Source organism: Sminthopsis crassicaudata, chromosome 5 (assembly GCF_048593235.1).
Source record: "Sminthopsis crassicaudata isolate SCR6 chromosome 5, ASM4859323v1, whole genome shotgun sequence".
Classification (NCBI taxonomy): domain Eukaryota; kingdom Metazoa; phylum Chordata; class Mammalia; order Dasyuromorphia; family Dasyuridae; genus Sminthopsis; species Sminthopsis crassicaudata.
The window spans coordinates 55,349,073-55,367,065 of NC_133621.1; positions in this window are offsets into that span (position 1 = coordinate 55,349,073).

Here is a 17,993-nt window from a genome sequence, read left to right on the forward strand (position 1 = left end):
TAAGATCAGGAGTGAAACAAGGTTGCCCACTATCACCATTACTATTCAATATAGTACTAGAAACGCTAGCCTCGGCAATAAGAGCCGAGAAAGAGATTCAAGGAATTAGAGTAGGAAATGAGGAAATTAAACTATCACTTTTTGCAGATGACATGATGGTATACTTAGAGAACCCCAAAGACTCTGCTAAAAAGCTACTAGAAATAATTCAAAATTTCAGCAAAGTGGCAGGATACAAAATAAATCCACATAAATCCTCGGCATTTTTATATATCACTAACAAAATGCAACAGCAAGAGATACAAAGAGAAATTCCATTCCAAACAAATGTTGAGAGTATAAAATATTTGGGAATCCATCTACCAAAGAAAAGTCAGGAATTATATGAGAAAAATTACAAAACACTTGCCACAAAAATAAAATCAGATTTAAATAATTGGAAAGACATTCAGTGCTCTTGGATAGGCCGAGCGAATATAATAAAGATGACAATACTCCCCAAACTAATCTATTTATTTAGTGCTATACCAATCAGACTCCCAAGAAACTATTTTAATGACCTAGAAAAAATAACAACAAAATTCATATGGAAGAATAAAAGGTCAAGAATTGCAAGGGAACTAATGAAAAAAAACTCAGAGGAAGGTGGTCTAAGTGTACCTGATCTAAAGCTATATTATATAGCAGCAGTCACCAAAACCATTTGGTATTGGCTACGAAATAGACCGGTAGATCAGTGGAACAGATTAGATACAAAGGACAAAAAAGGGTACATCTATAGCAATCTAATCTTTGACAAACCCAAAGATTCCAACATTAGGGATAAAAATTCATTATTCGGAAAAAACTGTTGGGAAAACTGGAAATTAGTATGGCAGAAATTAGATATGGATCCACACTTAACACCATATACCAAGATAAGATCAAAATGGGTCCATGATTTAGGCATAAAGAGGGAGATAATAAATAGATTAGAGGAACAGAGGATAATCTACCTCTCAGACTTGTGGAGGAGGAAGGAATTTATGACCAGAGGAGAACTAGAGATCATTATTGATCACAAAATAGAAGATTTTGATTACATCAAACTAAAAAGTTTCTGTACAAATAATACTAATGCAAACAAGATTAGAAGGGAAGTAACAAATTGGGAAAATATTTTTAAAAACAAAGGTTCTGACAAAGGTCTCATTTCCAAAATATATAGAGAACTGACCATAATTTATAAGAAACCGAACCATTCTCCAATTGATAAATGGTCAAAGGATATGAACAGACAATTCTCAGAGGAAGAAATTGAAACTATATCCACTCACATGAAAGAGTGTTCCAAATCACTACTGATCAGAGAAATGCAAATTAAGACCACTCTGAGATACCACTACACACCTGTCAGATTGGCTAAGATGACAGGAACAAATAATGACAAATGTTGGAGGGGATGTGGGGAAATTGGGACACTAATACATTGCTGGTGGAGTTGTGAAGGAATCCAGCCATTCTGGAGAGCAATCTGGAATTATGCCTAAAAAGTTATCAAACTGTGCATACCCTTTGACCCAGCAGCGCTACTACTGGGATTATATCCCAAAGAAATACTAAAGAGCGGAAAGAAACATATATGTGGCAAAATGTTTGTGGCAGCTCTTTTTGTTGTAGCTAGAAACTGGAAGATGAATGGATGTCCATCAGTTGGAGAATGGTTGGGTAAATTGTGGTATATGAAGGTTATGGAATATTACTGCTCTGTAAGAAATGACCAGCAGGAGGAATACAGAGAGGGTTGGAGAGACTTAAATCAACTGATGCTGAGTGAAATGAGCAGAACCAGAAGATCACTGTATACTTCAACAACAATACTGTATGAGGATGTATTCTGATGGAAGTGGAAATCTTCAACATAAAGAAGATCCAACTCACTTCCAGTTGATCAATGATGGACAGAAATAACTATACCCAGAGAAGGAACACTGGGAAGCGAATGTAAATTGTTAGCACTAATATCTGTCTGCCCAGGTTGCATGTACCTTCGGATTCTAATGTTTATTGTGCAACAAGAAAATGATATTCACACACATGTATTGTACTTAGACTATATTGTAACACATGTAAAATGTATGGTATTGCTTGTCGTCGGGGGGAGGGAATAGAGGGAGGGGGGGCAATTTGGAAAAATGAATACAAGGGATAATATTATAAAATATATATATAATAAAAAAAAAAAAAAAAAAAAGAAAGTTAGATGCTATACCACTTGGTGCATATATGTTTAGTATTGATATGGCTTCATTATTTATGCTACCTTTCAGCAGGATATAGTTTCCTTCCTTATCTTTTTTAATGAGATCTACTTCTGCTTTTGCTTGATCTGAGATAAGGATAGCTACCCCTGCTTTTTTGGCTTTACCTGAAGCATAATAGGCTCTGTTCCAACCTTTTACCTTTACTCTGTATGTATCTCCCTGCTTTAAGTGTGTTTCCTGTAGGCAACATATTGTAGGGTTCTGCTTTTTGATCCAATCTACTATCCGTCTCCGTTTGATGGGATCGTTCATCCCATTTACATTTACAGTTAAAATTACTAATTCTGTATTTCCTGCCATCGTATTATCCCCAGATTATGCTTTTTTCCCTTGACCCCCCTGATCCCCCTCCCCGATATTTAATTTACAGACCCCCCTTGTGCCGCACAACCCTCCCTCTTTTTTTTTTTTTTTTTTTTTAGGATCCCTCCCCCCTCCCTCCAAGTCCCTTCACTTATTCTCCTTTTCCTTTTCCCTTTTCCTCTCCCCCCTTTTAATGAGGTGAGAGAAAATTCTCTGAAAAACAAATATGTTAATTATTTACTCTTTGAGCCTCTTCTGATGAGAGTAAGATTCACACAATGATTCTCCCCCTCACTAAGTTCCCTCAGATATGGTGTATTTTCTATGTCTCTTCCTGGGATGTAGTTTCCCTCTTTTTATCACTCCTTCCCCTTTTTCTGAACCGACCTCCTTCCCTTTACTACACCCCCCTTTTTTTCTTTTATATCAGTAAAATCAAATTATCCTTGAGTATTTTTTATATACCCACAACAGAGTTACAGTTCTCAAGGGTTCTGTGTACCTTCCTCTGTTTCATTGAATGACCATCTTCTTCCATGGAAAAAGATGCTAAACTTAGCTGGGTAGTTCATTCTTGGTTGCAGTCCTTGATCTTTTGCCTTACGGAATATCAGGTTCCAGGCCCTTCTATCTTTTAATGTGGAGGCAGCCAGATCTTGGGTGACCCTTATTGTGGCACCTTGGTATTTAAATTGTTTTTTTCTAGCTGCTTGCAGGATTTTCTCCTTTGTGTGGTAATTCTGCAGCTTAGCCACAATATTCCGTGGTGTTCTTTTTTTAGGGTCTATTTCAGAAGGAGTTCGATGAATTCTTTCCACATCTACTTTCCCTTCTGTTTCTATTATCTCTGGACAGTTCTCTTTGATAATTTCCTGTAAAATAGAATCTAGGCTCTTTTTTTGGTCATAGTTTTCTGGAAGTCCAATAATCCGCAGATTATCTCTCCTAGATCTATTTTCCAGGTCTATAGATTTTCCCAGTAAGTATTTGACGTTGTTCTCCAGCTTCTCATTTTTTTTGTTTTGTTTGACTGATTCTTGGGTTCTCTGTGAATCATTCATTTCTATTTGTTCCATCCTGACTTTTAAGGAGTTATTTTCTTCTTTCACAGTTTTTAGTTCTTTTTGTAAATGCCCAATTTCGTTTTTAAATGAATTATTTTGCTCTATTGAATTTTTTTCCATTTCCCTAATTTTTTTTTTTTGAGAATTATTTTCTTTTTCCAATTCAGAAATTCTATTTTCTTGAGACTTTTTTATCTTTTCCAATTCAGAAATCCTACTTTCCTGTGTTTTTTTAACCTTTTCTAATTCACTAATTTTGTTTCCCTGCATCTCCTGTGAATTCTTTATTTTTTCCAACTCCAATTTCAGGACGTTGTTATTCTCTATCATAACTTCCCTTTCTTTTCCCCATTTTTCTTCGATCTCCCTCAATTTTTTAAGAGCTTCTTCTAGGAGAGAGTTATGTGATGGGGGGCAGGAATCGTTCCCCTTTAGGTTGTTATCTTCTGAATCTTTGCTGTTAACTTCCTCGGGGTTGGATACCCGCTCTTTCTCTGTATAGAAGGAATCTATAGTTTTTCTAGCTTTTTTGCTCATACTTAAAAAATGTTTTGGGGTCTGTCCCTGGGGTAGGAAATTATTTACTTCTTTACCAGCTTCCTCCCAGACTGGATGGATGCAGCGGCCCCTGCGCCTGCGCTAAGAGAGAGCTCTGGGAGAGAGTTCCCCACCCCCTCCCTGGAAGTGCCTCAGAGGTGATTAGCACTACTGTGCTTCGAGGTTGTAGAATAGTGAAGACTGCAGGAAGCCCAGCCTATGTGTCCGGGTGGGGAGTGGATGTCTGCAGCAGGTGACGTGAGAAGCCCCTGCGCTCAAACTGGAAGTGTCTGCCAGAAACCGCGGTCCCTAGTTCAAAGGTTCCGCTTCTCTGGGACTTCCTGGAGCTGAGTTCCACTCCCTCCAGCTAAGCTAGGCAGTGTGTGTTGCCTTGGGCCGTATCCAACCACTTGTCAGTCTCTTAACTATTCTCAGGAGGTAGCTGAGGCCACTCCCCCTGGTGCCGATTCTCTGCTGAGTCACCCCCCAGGATCGGGGAAAATCTAATCTGAGTTTTAAAATATTTTGGCTTTCTCTTCTGAACTGCTAAATAATTAGCAGAGAAGAGCTAACAGCCTGTGCCAGATTCCTTTACCTCAGTGGCTTCTCTGATCCCAGAGCCCCTCCCAGCGCAATGGGCGCAGTGTGCCCCTACCCCACCGTCTGTGCTGGTCTTTCTTATTCCTCCCCTGAGAACTGACCTTTCCTGTTGAAACTCCAGATTCTTTTCAGCTGGTAAGTCGTGCTTCCAGTCCTTGTGGTATCTATCAGTCCTGAGCTAATTTTGAGACTTAATTTATCTAATTGGTTGTGAGGGAGTGAGGATGTTCACTGAGTCGTGTGTTTCTTCTCCGCCATCTTGGCTCCGCCCCCCCGCATTGATATTCTTTAAGGGAAAGGCATGACCTTTTAAAATTCATGAAGTCACCTGGACTCATCCATCTTGAGGTTGCAGTTACAGAAGCAAACAAACAAAATAGTTACACCATACCAGACAGAGTTTTGCTTGAGTAAGATGTGTTCAGTGGGGCTGGTAACAGATCAGCATTCTGCTAATCTTTCTACTATCCTTGCTTCAGACACGTTTCCAAATAATCATCATAATTCAAAGCTGGGAAAGAATGTAAAGAAGCTGTCCCTCATATCTCGAAGGTAGGGGGGTGACTCTTAAGCAGCTTGAAGGGAAGCAGAAAAGATTGCTCTAGCTTCTTCTCCTCCCACCCTTCTCCAAGTGAGTCTTTAATTTTTGGTAGGAGGTAAAACAGGTAAATGGGTCCAGAAGCTTGTCTACTCTGCTCTCCTCAGAGGGAGGGGGTACTGGGTAAAAATTATATCTATTGAATCCCAAACTAGATGATGTGTTTTTCACGTTCAAGATAATTGTTTTATTTTGTTTTGTTTTGTTTTTTAATGAGGAAAAGAGGTTTTATTGTTGTTTTACATTTGTTCCATAATTTTTTTGTGTGATTTTTTTTGGAGTCTTCTTAGCAGAGATTTTGGAGCAGTTTGTCATTTTCTTCTCCAGTTCATTTTACAGATGAGGAAACTGAGCAAATGGGATTGAGTGACTTGCCTAGGACCACACAGCTAGTAAATCTCTGCAGTCATACTTGAACTCAGGAAGATGAATCTTCCATACTCCAAGCCCAGTACTTTATTTGTACCATTTTACTGCCCTGAGGAAAGAAGGACCCCAAGCTTCTCTTCCTTCCGACCAAATATTAGCTGTGCAATGAACACATTAAAATGAAATGATATATATATATATATATATATATATATATATATATATTTAAAAATCCCTAAGGAAAATGATTACTCTGTAACTAAATCTTGGCTATTACTTATTTTAAAGAGAAGAAAAAAAAACAACAATATGATATTATAATGGGCAATGTTTATGGATAGATAATATATAGCTATGTAGTAAACAAAATAATTAAATACAAAAGCAGACTGACAAGAAATTATAAAAGCAAAGGGTGAATTGAATCACCAAACTGAATCAACATTGAATAAAACATTAATAAAGCTTATTGTTAATTTAAAAGTAAAACTTAAGACTCTCAGGTTTATTTGTGCTCTGCTTTAAGCTATAAACTAAAAAGTTGTGTGTGTGTATGTGTGTATATGTGTGTGAGTGCATGAATCCACATATTCTTATGTCTTTAGAAGAAAGTATTTTGTTTATTGACAGTTCTGAGATATATAACTAACTTGAAGACAAGACTGATAAAAATTGTTTTGTTCTCATGAGCACAGAAATCAATCAGGAGAGCAAATAAATGAATAGATGAAAATGAATGAAAAATCATTTACTAAGCACATACTAGGTATTTTACTGCTGATAATTTTGAGCAGTAATCCTGGAAACTGACAGTTGATATTTCCCTAGTGTGAAATATCTTTATAATAAATGCTCTTGTAAAAGTGTATTATGATTCTTCATAATAAAATATTTATAATGGAACTTCACTGGGGCCTTGAGACACAGAGAATCTTCAATGAAGATCAATCATATTTTTTCATATCTCTACAGCACAGACTTAGCCTGTCTTTACAACTTGCTGAGCCTTGACTTCTTAGTTGCTAGAAACAACTCTTCTCCCTCAAACCCATGAAGAGGCCCGGCTTACTGCTTCATCTCTCCCTTTTGTTACAAACTTCTCCAGCCTCAAATGACCTACCATCTTTTCTTCTCTGAACTTAAATCCCAACCATGTTTTAAAGCCAAATCAAGAGGAGTCTTTTCCATGAAGCCTTTTCAGATGAGCTACACTGATTTCTGTCTCTCTTCTCTGGAGAGATGTCTATAGCATTTCTCTGCACAAGTAGCTAACAGGTGCTGTGGATAGAGTCCTAGGTCAGGAATCAGGGATACCTGAATTCACATTTGACCTCAGATACTTTCTAGCTCTGTGTTATTAGCTAAATTCCTGAATCCCCCTTCCCGAAACCAGATTAAAATATAACAGAGAAGTGTTCAGCAAAATAAACAAAAAAATCCTACACAATTTAAGTAATGTTATTATCTGTTTTTATTTTGAATTTGACATCAGTACACTAACCCTTAACATCTGCTCTGTGTCTCTGCCCTGCTGAATCAAGAGCTGAACCACTTGAAGGCACATACTGCCTCTTGGCTTTTCGATTTTGCTCTCTACTGTACTCTGAAAACTTCTAGATTTTTGCATCTGTTTTATAAATAAATTTTCTTTTTTTTCTCCTTTCTTATTTCTCTTATTGTATCCATAATTAGTGTTTCTTTCTAGCTTTTTTCTATTTGTGTTACATTGCTTGGCACTTAATGAATGCTTAATCAAATATTTTGAATTCAGTCAGTCAAAAAATTGAGGTTTTAAGTCACCAGTTGTACAATCACAAAGCATTGGGAGGTGGAAGAAAAAAATCTAGCAGGGACAGAGAAAGAGTTCCAGAGTTATAATGTAGGAGTGATGGCCAAGCAGATCAGAGATACACAAGCCCTGAATGATTCTGTATCCTCAAGGGCTCTAGTCCTATAAGTAAAATAAGGCATGCTTCTCTAAATTGAAGACTAGCCGTAAGTAGCCACTACTGAAGTAAGATTGGTATGATGGGAAACTATCCCACATACATGATAGGAAGGGAATCTCTTTGTTGGATTGACTTTCATGATGGTCAGAATGCACGAACTTACTGGGAATATCTATGTTTCAAGATCTTAGGAATACAAAAACTCCTGTTTTGCCTCAATCCCCACACCTGCTTCATGGTGGGAAGCTACCTTAGTGAGGAAGACAATGTGATATAACATAAAGAGTAATGACCCTAGAACTGGAAGAAACCTGTGGTCAAATATTAGCCTTTGTTCTTACTAGCTGTGTGACTACAACAAAGTGGCTATATCTTTCTGAGCTTGCAAATTCTCACCATGAAGGAGGACATACTAATTAATTGTGTTATCTATCTCACAGTAGTTGTGAGAAAAACCCTTTGTAGACCTAAATGTTTAGTAAGACCATACATCAAGACAGCTATAGATATTCAGGTGTGTACCCAGGACTAAATCAGCTCCTATGCTTATGAATTTTGTGAAGGCTTGGGGATCATCTCAGAGTGACATACTTAATGAAGAATGAGGAAAGCCCAACCCAGGTATGATAAGCCTAAAATCCTAATCCCTACCCCTGTGCAAGTTAGACTAGTCATTTAATTTTTTTTCTTAAAAAGGATGGAAGCTATGCTTCAGATTAGATTATTTTAGGGGACTAAAGGCTCCAGTTGTTGACATCATTTCCTGGTATCAAGAGATCAGAAACTGTCACAAGAAATTCTAGGTATTCTTTGATTCTTGGCTGGGGGATCATAATGGGCATCTCAGTCAAAAGATCTTCAGGTAGCTAAATCAACTTAAAGTGTACCTCACTGTGTATCCTTATTGATTATCTGCCTCCTTTCATTACATAAATTTTCTTTTTATTAAATGTTCAATGATCTAAGAATACCATATTTCATTCTGAGGTTGAACCCAATCTATCATTGGAGTGACAAGTCAAAACCAGTCCAGAGGGCCACAGCCTTTGTAGAGTCAAGTAGTTAGCATCTAATTTGTGTTTCTCTAATCTACTTTTACTAGTTAACATGGGCCACTTCTATTAACTGAAGTGAGGCAAAAATTATTATGACTTTAGCCTCAAAGCCCAGAATAGGTGAAATGACCTCTGTTAGATGAAGGCAATGTTCCCCTTCCATGAATATGAGTCAGGGTGAAGATGGCTGCCCTTAATTTTCTCTGAGCAGAAACAGTTAACTCTCTGGTGGCATCTGGAGATACCCAGTCCTCTCAGACCCACAGTAACATTTCTTTCTTTATCCCTGAAGTATCTCCCTATTCTTTTGCCACTGTTTACTCTGGTGACATATAATGTGAGCAAGACCACTGCCCATTGTTTCTGTGCTATTAGGTCAGCTATAATAGTTGGGAACCACACAGAGCATAAAATAATTCAATAGACTCATGCTGGCCACATTATGGAGGCAGGTACCAGGCAGAGAAATTGTGGAACACTGAGATCTTCTCAATCACTCCCAAACCCATATATACACACAGAGACATACCATTAGTTCGAATTAAATTTGTATCATATTAGGCCTTTGAGCTCATGCTCAGTTTAGAGGGGATAGGAACCAAACAATTAAAAATCTTGCAGAAACTGTTCATGTCCCAAAAAGACTAAAAGATTAATTAGTCCCTCTTTTTCTCTCTGTGTGTCTGTCTCTCTTGTCTCCCTTTCTCACAAGCTCTTATTTAGTTGTTTTGAATCATATCTGACTCCTTGTGATCCCATTTGAGGTTTTCTTGGTAAAGATAATGAAGTGATTTGCCATTTTCTTCTCCAGGTCATTTTACATTTTAGTATTAAGTTATATCCATCTTTTTTGTATGTTTGTCTTGTGGTAGAGATGTGTTCTGTAGTAAATCACCCTGTTCTCTTGATAGATCCATGATGAATAATGGCATCTTTGTATGATTAGGTTAATAAGGGATAGGAATCTCATTTATGCCACAGAATGTTTCTCAATCACATTTATTAATCAGTATTTTAAAGATGAGTTTTAAGAGAAAGTTACTGTGATTTTTGCTGACTTGAAAGTGGAAAGTAATCCTGAGAAAATGTATTTCTCCCACAATCTTACAACTCAGAAGGGAATCAATTTTCCCCCCACAGTACAGAACATGAAATTTAATTATAGAGAAAGGGAGAATAAAAACACAAAATTCCTTTGTCTTTTCCCTTTGAACATCATTCCCTTCCTTCACACTGCAAAAAGTACACTATTAGAAAACTTTTCTTGCTGTGCTATACTTTCATGTTTTAATATTTCATCAACTTTGAAATGTTCTAGTGTGGGTTTCTTTTTTATGTTTAGTGATTATTAAAGTTCACATTTTTCTAGAGACATACAACGAATAAAAGAATTTAGCATTTCCACATGCTGTTTTAAGATTCTGAAACATACAATTTGTTTTCATTGTGAAGTTGAAAATCTTAATGCAACAATTTTTCAGTGAAATTAATTAATATTTCTTTTGTGTTTTTCTATCTTTCTCATCCTCCCCCAATTCTAAGGAGTTAACTTTTTCCTATTGTCTAACATTGCAGCATTACATTTCTAGAATTTAATACTATCATTTTGCTTTTTTATCATAAGCATAATTTAGTAACCTAAATGCACATAGGTAAGTAAACATTAGTCAAAAAGAATTACAGTGACACTTCGTTTATCTGTCACTAACAGGGGATAAAGGATTCTAAAGCAGTATAATTTGAGGAAATTTGAAGTTAATGTCTTTAAGTACTTGAACTTTAAGAAAAAAAATAACTTTTTTTAATGCAATGTAATCTCTTTACTCAGTTTACTCATATATAAAATATGTTTTTCTTTTTGTTTTGCTTTTATTCCAGGACCTACAGGGTTCTTTCTTGATCTCATCTATTATTCCTATAAAGTATTCCTAAAATGTATTACAAATGTTCTGGCCTTAATGAACAGAAACTACAGATCGTAGTTTAATCTTTTTGTGATAACTTAGGATACTCATATATAATGACTATTATACAGGGTCATGGCCTCAGAGATTATTGAAATGTAAAGTTCTAAGTGATCAAACACAAACACACCTCACATTATCCTTGTTTTCTAGATGAATTTTTTTTCTATTTTCCTTTTCTAAGAGGTCTTTTTTTGACATCTATTATCCTGGACAGAATAGAAGTTTGTTAGTGATAACCTGATTCAAAATACCAGATAAATCGGTCACCTCATTATTTGTGTTTTTAAAAAAATGCTAAGTCCACAGGTTCTATACATAATGTTGGCTCCATTCCTTTTTAATGGGGGAAAAATATACATGGGCTTTGTGTTGAGTACTACCTTGGTGCTCAGGGTCATAATATAAAATATAAAATCATGTTTTATAGTCATTAGCGTTCCAAAAAAACTTTAGATCCCACAAGTCTAACAAATGTTTAAGTTGAAGAATATATTATATGTATGTATACACATATATGCCTGTGTATGTATATGTGTACATATGTGTGTGTATTATGTATACATTCATGTTTTAATATATAACATATGTGTGTTAATCAATATAGATACACATGAACATGTGAGTGTATGTATACAAACACACACACCCTGTCTTCTAGGAAGTAAAAAGCATCATTCAGTAATAATTGACACTTTCACATAAGGAAGAAAATAAATATCTATTATATGAATAGTCAAAATTTGTTGACAAGAATTAATGAATTATTAGCAATGAATTGATGATCTTTCTACTGATAATTTCATTTTAAGCTACTTCTTAAATTTCATTAGTAGAAATAGTTTCTTCACTTAGGAATTCCATAAATCAGTGAAATCTCAGTCTCTGTCCCTGATCCTGTCATTAAATTGATGAATTCTGTCCTCACTGGAAGGTGAAATTATTTCATTGAATTTTACTTGTATTAAATTTTTTTGTACCTGCAATTGTTTAATTTACATTAATTAACTTCATTTACATTAAGTGAATCTTTCCATGGATCTGGGCAGCTTGTCATCTATTACAGGATGAATTCAGGTTAGATATAATCTAAAGTCCCTTTCAGAGAGAAAAAAATTCTATGAGTATATATGCAAGCCAATTACTGTTTCTTTAAAAGCAACGAACTTGATGAGCTTAGAACCCAATGAGAACATAAGCAGAAGTTTGAATAGGTTCAGAACTTAATTAAGAGTTAAAAACAGATCATGGGGCATAAAAGGTATAGGGTTCTGCATGAGGACATCCACCTCTACTTCTACATTTGCGGCTGATTATGGAGTATTTTATTTTTTAAGCTATTCTTTGCTTACAACATTTTGAAAGAGGAAGCACAATTGACAATGCTTCCAAGTGGACAGAGAAGTTATCTCTACTATGTGATATAGTGGATAGAATGCCAGATTTGCAGTCAGGAAGCCTGGTTGTTAACTAATCTTAGGTAATTCCCAGCTATTGGACACTGGACAAAGGATTTTACTTTTTTTGAAGCTTTAGTTACTTCCACTGTAAAATGGGGATAATGAAAACATCTATTTCACAGGATTGTGAGCCTTAAATGAGACAATCTATTAAGGGCTTTAAGTGCTTTGTAAAACTCAAAGCACTTATAAATGGTAGTCTTCCTCTTCTTTTGTCTCCTCTTTCTCATCATCATCATCATGACCATCATCATCAGTTATTCTCATTTATAAATTAGGAACTTAAGGAAAATAAGAGAGTTTCAGGGGTTTACCTAAGGCCATATAACATCTGACTTCAAGTCCAGAACTCTTTTCACTATATTATGCAAGAGACATGGGAAGGGATGAATGGGATAGAAGATCTGTGCCATAGCTAGGTATCAAAAAGGGAGTGAATCTGGGCACTTGAATGTGACACAGCTTTACCTGGACTTGAATAATTTGGTAATGGTCATTCATCATAGAGCCTGAGATGGGAAAAGTAGTTAAAATCACTTCCACATTGAGAGAATCCCAAATGGGTCCAGTGTTTTATCAGTTGAGAGAAGGTAGAAATCACATTGTTCAAGCAAGCCCTGGAAATACTGAAAGTAAAGACATACTACATAAAAAACTAAGTAGCACACTGGAGCAGGAGTTGGGAAGACTTATCTATCTGAGTTCAAATCTGGCCTCAGACACTTATTAGCTGTGTTCACCCTGGGCAAATCACTTAACCCTGTTTGCCTGAGTTTCCTCATCTAGAAAATGAACCAGAGAAGGAAATAGTAAATCATTCCAGTATCTTTGTTCAGAAAAACCCAAACAGACACAACCGAAATGACCAAATAACAAAAAATCAACAAAAATTGATTGAACTGAAGTTATTTAAATAAGGATTTGTATATAAGCAGTTGAGATGCTTTATACTTTCTTTTGAGATTGTTGTTGAGGTATAAGAATTAGAAAAGTTTTTGGTTTTTTTATCTTTAATAGCAGATGATAGCTCAGATTTTTTTAATTTATTGAAGAGTAGTGGCTGAATTTTTATCTCTAAGGGGAAATATTATGCGACAGTGTGATCAGGGGAGGATTAAGTAAGTCTAGTTACAGTGTTATGGTGATTTAACATTCTATACTTTCCCAGAGAGAATGAATAGCCTGTGTTAGTGGGGTCAAATATTCATTATTGTAAATGGAGAATTAATTTCTGCTATTTCTATGCTACTGAACAATTAGTACTATTAGCACTATTTAAGTCTGGCACTTTTGTGGAAAAGACCTGGTTGCACAACCATACTTATAGTTCTAGTTTTATGTATGTATATTTTCTTTGCTAACTTTATTGATTATGTATTGAGAACAGGGACATGTTTAGCTGTACAGACAACATGCAAAATGTCAGAAGTGAAATATAAAAGTTGGTTCTATTTTGCTTCTTTCCATAATATGGGAAATCTTTGTCTTTATTATGATTACACTAATCAAAGCTATTTAAAGTATCATCTTTCTTGGAGGCTGATGATTGTTTTAAGCTTTTCTTTCCCTTTCTCTCCTCAACAAAAATCCTGGTGGGAATTATCCAACTGTGTAGGCTGCTGCAGCCAAAGTATTTGGAAAATACTTTTCTATTGCCTGGACTAAACCAATGGTGCTTTTCCTTTGCTCCAGGGAAAGCAGCTACCAAGCATAACGTATGCTGATTAATCTGATTTTGGAGAAGTAACAGCTCCAGGGAAAAGCAACATTTAGTAGAAAACCTAAAGAAGAACAAGTGGAATACTCCAAAAACATTAAAGATGAATTGGATGTGTGGGGGGAAAAAAAGAAAGTGGGCATTTAAACTATTTACCTAAAATTTATCTTAAATGATTCAAGTAGAATCTACACAATATATGATTTGCTATTTAAGCCTCATTTTACAAAGGATCATTGATTAGAAGCTAAAAGGGACTATCTAGATCAACTGGTCAAGCTTTTTCATTTTAGGCGTGAAGAAAATGACCTCAGATCCAGCTCTATTTTTTCTACTTTATGCTGCCATGATATATGCAGAATATGACCTAAATCAAGTAGTATTCAAATGTTTCTCTAAATCAATTTTTTGTGAATTAATCACTTCTGTGGTCCTTGATACCTCATGAGAGTGCTCAAGATTTGTCATGATATGCAACAATTTATACCTGAATGGCATCTTTGTAGTTATAACTACATTTTGCATAATTTACAGAAACTCTGACGTTTTATAAAAGGAATTAAATAACTTGCCCAGATCACACAATTAGTATTGGAGCCAATGTGTTTCATGCTTTAAATTGTGACTAGAATATGAGCTCAATGAAGACAGAGACCATTTGCATTGCTTATTATATCTTCCTAGAACTTATCAAGGAGAATGATAATTATATATTAGATATTCAGCAAGTATATGTATGTAATATAAGTGCATCTATATGTATAACATATGTTATATGTACATCTATAAACACATACACATGGGTACATATAATGTATACATTATATATTTATATGCATATGTGTGTATGTATGTATACCCTTTTCACATAACAAGCCTATGTTTGCTGAATAAATGCTGGCAGTTCACCAGGTTTTGGGAGGGAAAGAGAAGAGGAGGGGGAGAAGAGAGGGAAAAGGAGAAAGAGAGAAGGGAAGGAGAGGGAAGGAGAGAAAGGGAAAGAAAGGGATAAGATAGGAGAAAAGGAATGAGGAGGAGAGAGAAGGGAAAGGGATGGAAGAAAGGGGGAGAAAGGCCAGGCAGGGAGATGAAGGGAGAAGAGATAGGAGAGGTAGAATGAGACGAAGGAAGAGGGACAGAGCAAGACTAAAAGGATCAGTGTAGATTCAGGACACAATAGGCAAGTCATGGTGCTAGCAGCACAGAATATCAATCAGAATATCAATATTCCAAAAAGGATAGTAGAATGTAAGCTCTACAAAAGCAGAGACTCTTTTTTCTTTTGGTATTTTTCTTCTTAAAGCTTTATACAATAACTTTTAAATTGAATTGATTCATTGGTACCAGACTGGAACAAAGCTTAAAGGAAGGATATGAAATGGACACAGATGTCAATAATGATTATATTTTTCCCCCAGAAAATATTATAGTTGTTTTCCAGAATGATGAGATGCTGAGAATGTGGTTTAAAAATTATAGATATAGTTCAATGAACCAATAGATAACTGAACAGTCTGTTTTCATGTAAATATAAATCTTATTCCTTATTTTCCCTTTTTTTCCCAAAGAACCACCAGCATGAGTTATTTGTTTCATTCTTTGCTCTATTTCTTTTCACTCATTTGTAAAGATACTAATAATCACTAAAATAGCCTCCCCATCCCCCAGAAAAAAAGCAGCAGGAAGTATTATGGAAGGGCTAAATAATCAAGCTAATGAATAATCTAATAATCTCAGAGTAGTGTTAAATCATCTTTATGCTCATCATCAACACATAGCACATAACTTTCATTGGGCTTACTTAAAGCACAAAGATGTCAAAGAGTCCTGACTCATGGCCACTCTCATTATACTGAATTAGTAAAACAAACACCACTAACTCCTGGGAAGGCAAAACTAAGCATTTAACTCTAATCCCCAAATGCATTTATTTAAACAATGCTGAATGTTTGGTTCTTTCTAAGCATCCACCATTGGAAACTGCTATTAAGCACAGACTGAAACTACACCCAAGGAATTTCTATTGGTGGTGGCTGTTTGGGTAAGCAGATAAATGTGAATTATGGGAAGATGAGTACTGGATTTAATTTAGAGAATTTAATGCTTTCTCATTACTGATCATCCTCTGTACTTTCATTTCCTTGTATCCTGCTACTCTCTCCTTAGTCTTTACATCCCCACCATATTATTCTCTCTTTCTTTGGCATTTTTTCCATTCGTAAAATGAGTTTAACTCAATGATCTCTAAATATTCTAATAGTTCTGAAATACCTGGAGTGACTCTTAGTTAAACAATTAATTAAATATTTATGAAGAACTTGGAGAAGGTACATGCAAAGGACAAAAATAGTCACCCCTCCAGAAAAAGAAAATAAAGAAGATAATCAAAGACTTTTGAATTATTCCTTCAAAAAAGATAGTGTTTAGGATTAAGAGGATTAAGTTTTTAAAATTAAAGTATCTTAGAGGTCATTTCATTTCACAGAGGAGGAACTGAGGCCATGAAACCTAAAGTGACTAAAAAGTCACACAAATAAGTAGCAGATTCAAGAGTTGGCCCAAGGTTTTCTGATTTGGAATTCCAATAGTTTTTCCACTGAAAGAAGGCATGCTGCTTTCCAACAAATCTTTTAGTAAATATGCATTGATAGTCTTGTGGAAGCAAGAAGGTGTTGATTTGGTTCTCAGTTTCTCAATTTACTAGCTCTTTTGTCCTGGTTTAATAATGTCAACTTTGAACTTTTCCTCATCTGTATTTTATTGTTTCACTTGATGCCAAGATGGATCGTAATTTATCCACAATTTAATATGTCATTTTGGAGAGTTGCTATGGTGGGAAAAAATCCCAAAACAAACAAACAAAAACAACAATACCACATCACTTCTTTCTTCAACCCACCGAAGAGTTTCTAGGTTGACTAAGCTGGTCCTCAGGTAACAGACAGAAGTCAGTCCATCATCAAGCCCTTACTCAATTATCCTTAGTTTGGTAAGGTCTCTCAATTCTTACTCACCTGGCCCAAGTATTGGGAGTGCAGTTATTTCTGCACTATGATAAACTTTTTCATGATAGAACTTTAGTGTGTTCTGTACAATGGGGATAACCAAGTTTTATAAATCTGAAGATATTATGAAACTATTATTACAAGTCCTTAAGATGATTGATTTGATGTTTATGATGGTTCTCTTGCACAAAGTTCTGGCTATTCAATATTTTTCTGCCTTAGAACTAGAAAATCATTCTATTTTACTTCTTAAGGTACTCTTCTAAATCTCTGCCATTTAAAGGCACTTTTAGCCTAGGCACTTCTAGCACAATCCTGTTTTCCTTTTGAAGCTCACATTCCTGAGCTCAAAACTGGCCTCAGACACTTAACAACTGTATCACCCTAGGCAAGTCACTTAATCTTGTCTGCCTCAGTTTCCTCATATGTAAAATGAGCTGGAGAAGGAAATGGCAACTACTGCAGCATCTCTGCCAAGAAAACTCCAAATAGGATCATGAAGAATCAGACACAACTTGGATTGACTGACCAACTGCACCCCCCACCTCACTATGATTCCTCAATTCTCTTTCTCCATTTCTTCCATTGTGTTTTCTGGATTTTATTCAACTTCCACATTGAATACTTCCCTCTACCTTGCTTCCCTCTACATTCTCAAACCCGGCTTTTTCTTTAAGCCCCTGCAACCCCTATCACCATTTCCAGTGCTGGATCTCACAAGGGCTAATAAATTCCACAACAGTAGAACAAGCATTTCTTGTGTGTACTGTTGGAGAGACACTGAATGCATTAGGATAAAAATGAAATGGCCCTGTCCCTGGAGGAAGAGTCAGCCTAATCCTTGCTCCCCTTGACATTTTCAATTACTTGCTCTGCTGCCATCACCCCTGTATAGACTTTATTTGTTTTATAATGATATCTGAAAGAGAAAACAAGAGAAGATAAACCTAAATGTTACATTATATATGTGATTTAGTTGAAATAGAATTAACCAAATTATGAGTAAATATAAATCCACATCTATGTATATGTGTATATCTAAAGGATGTCTCAAAAGCCTAAGTACAGT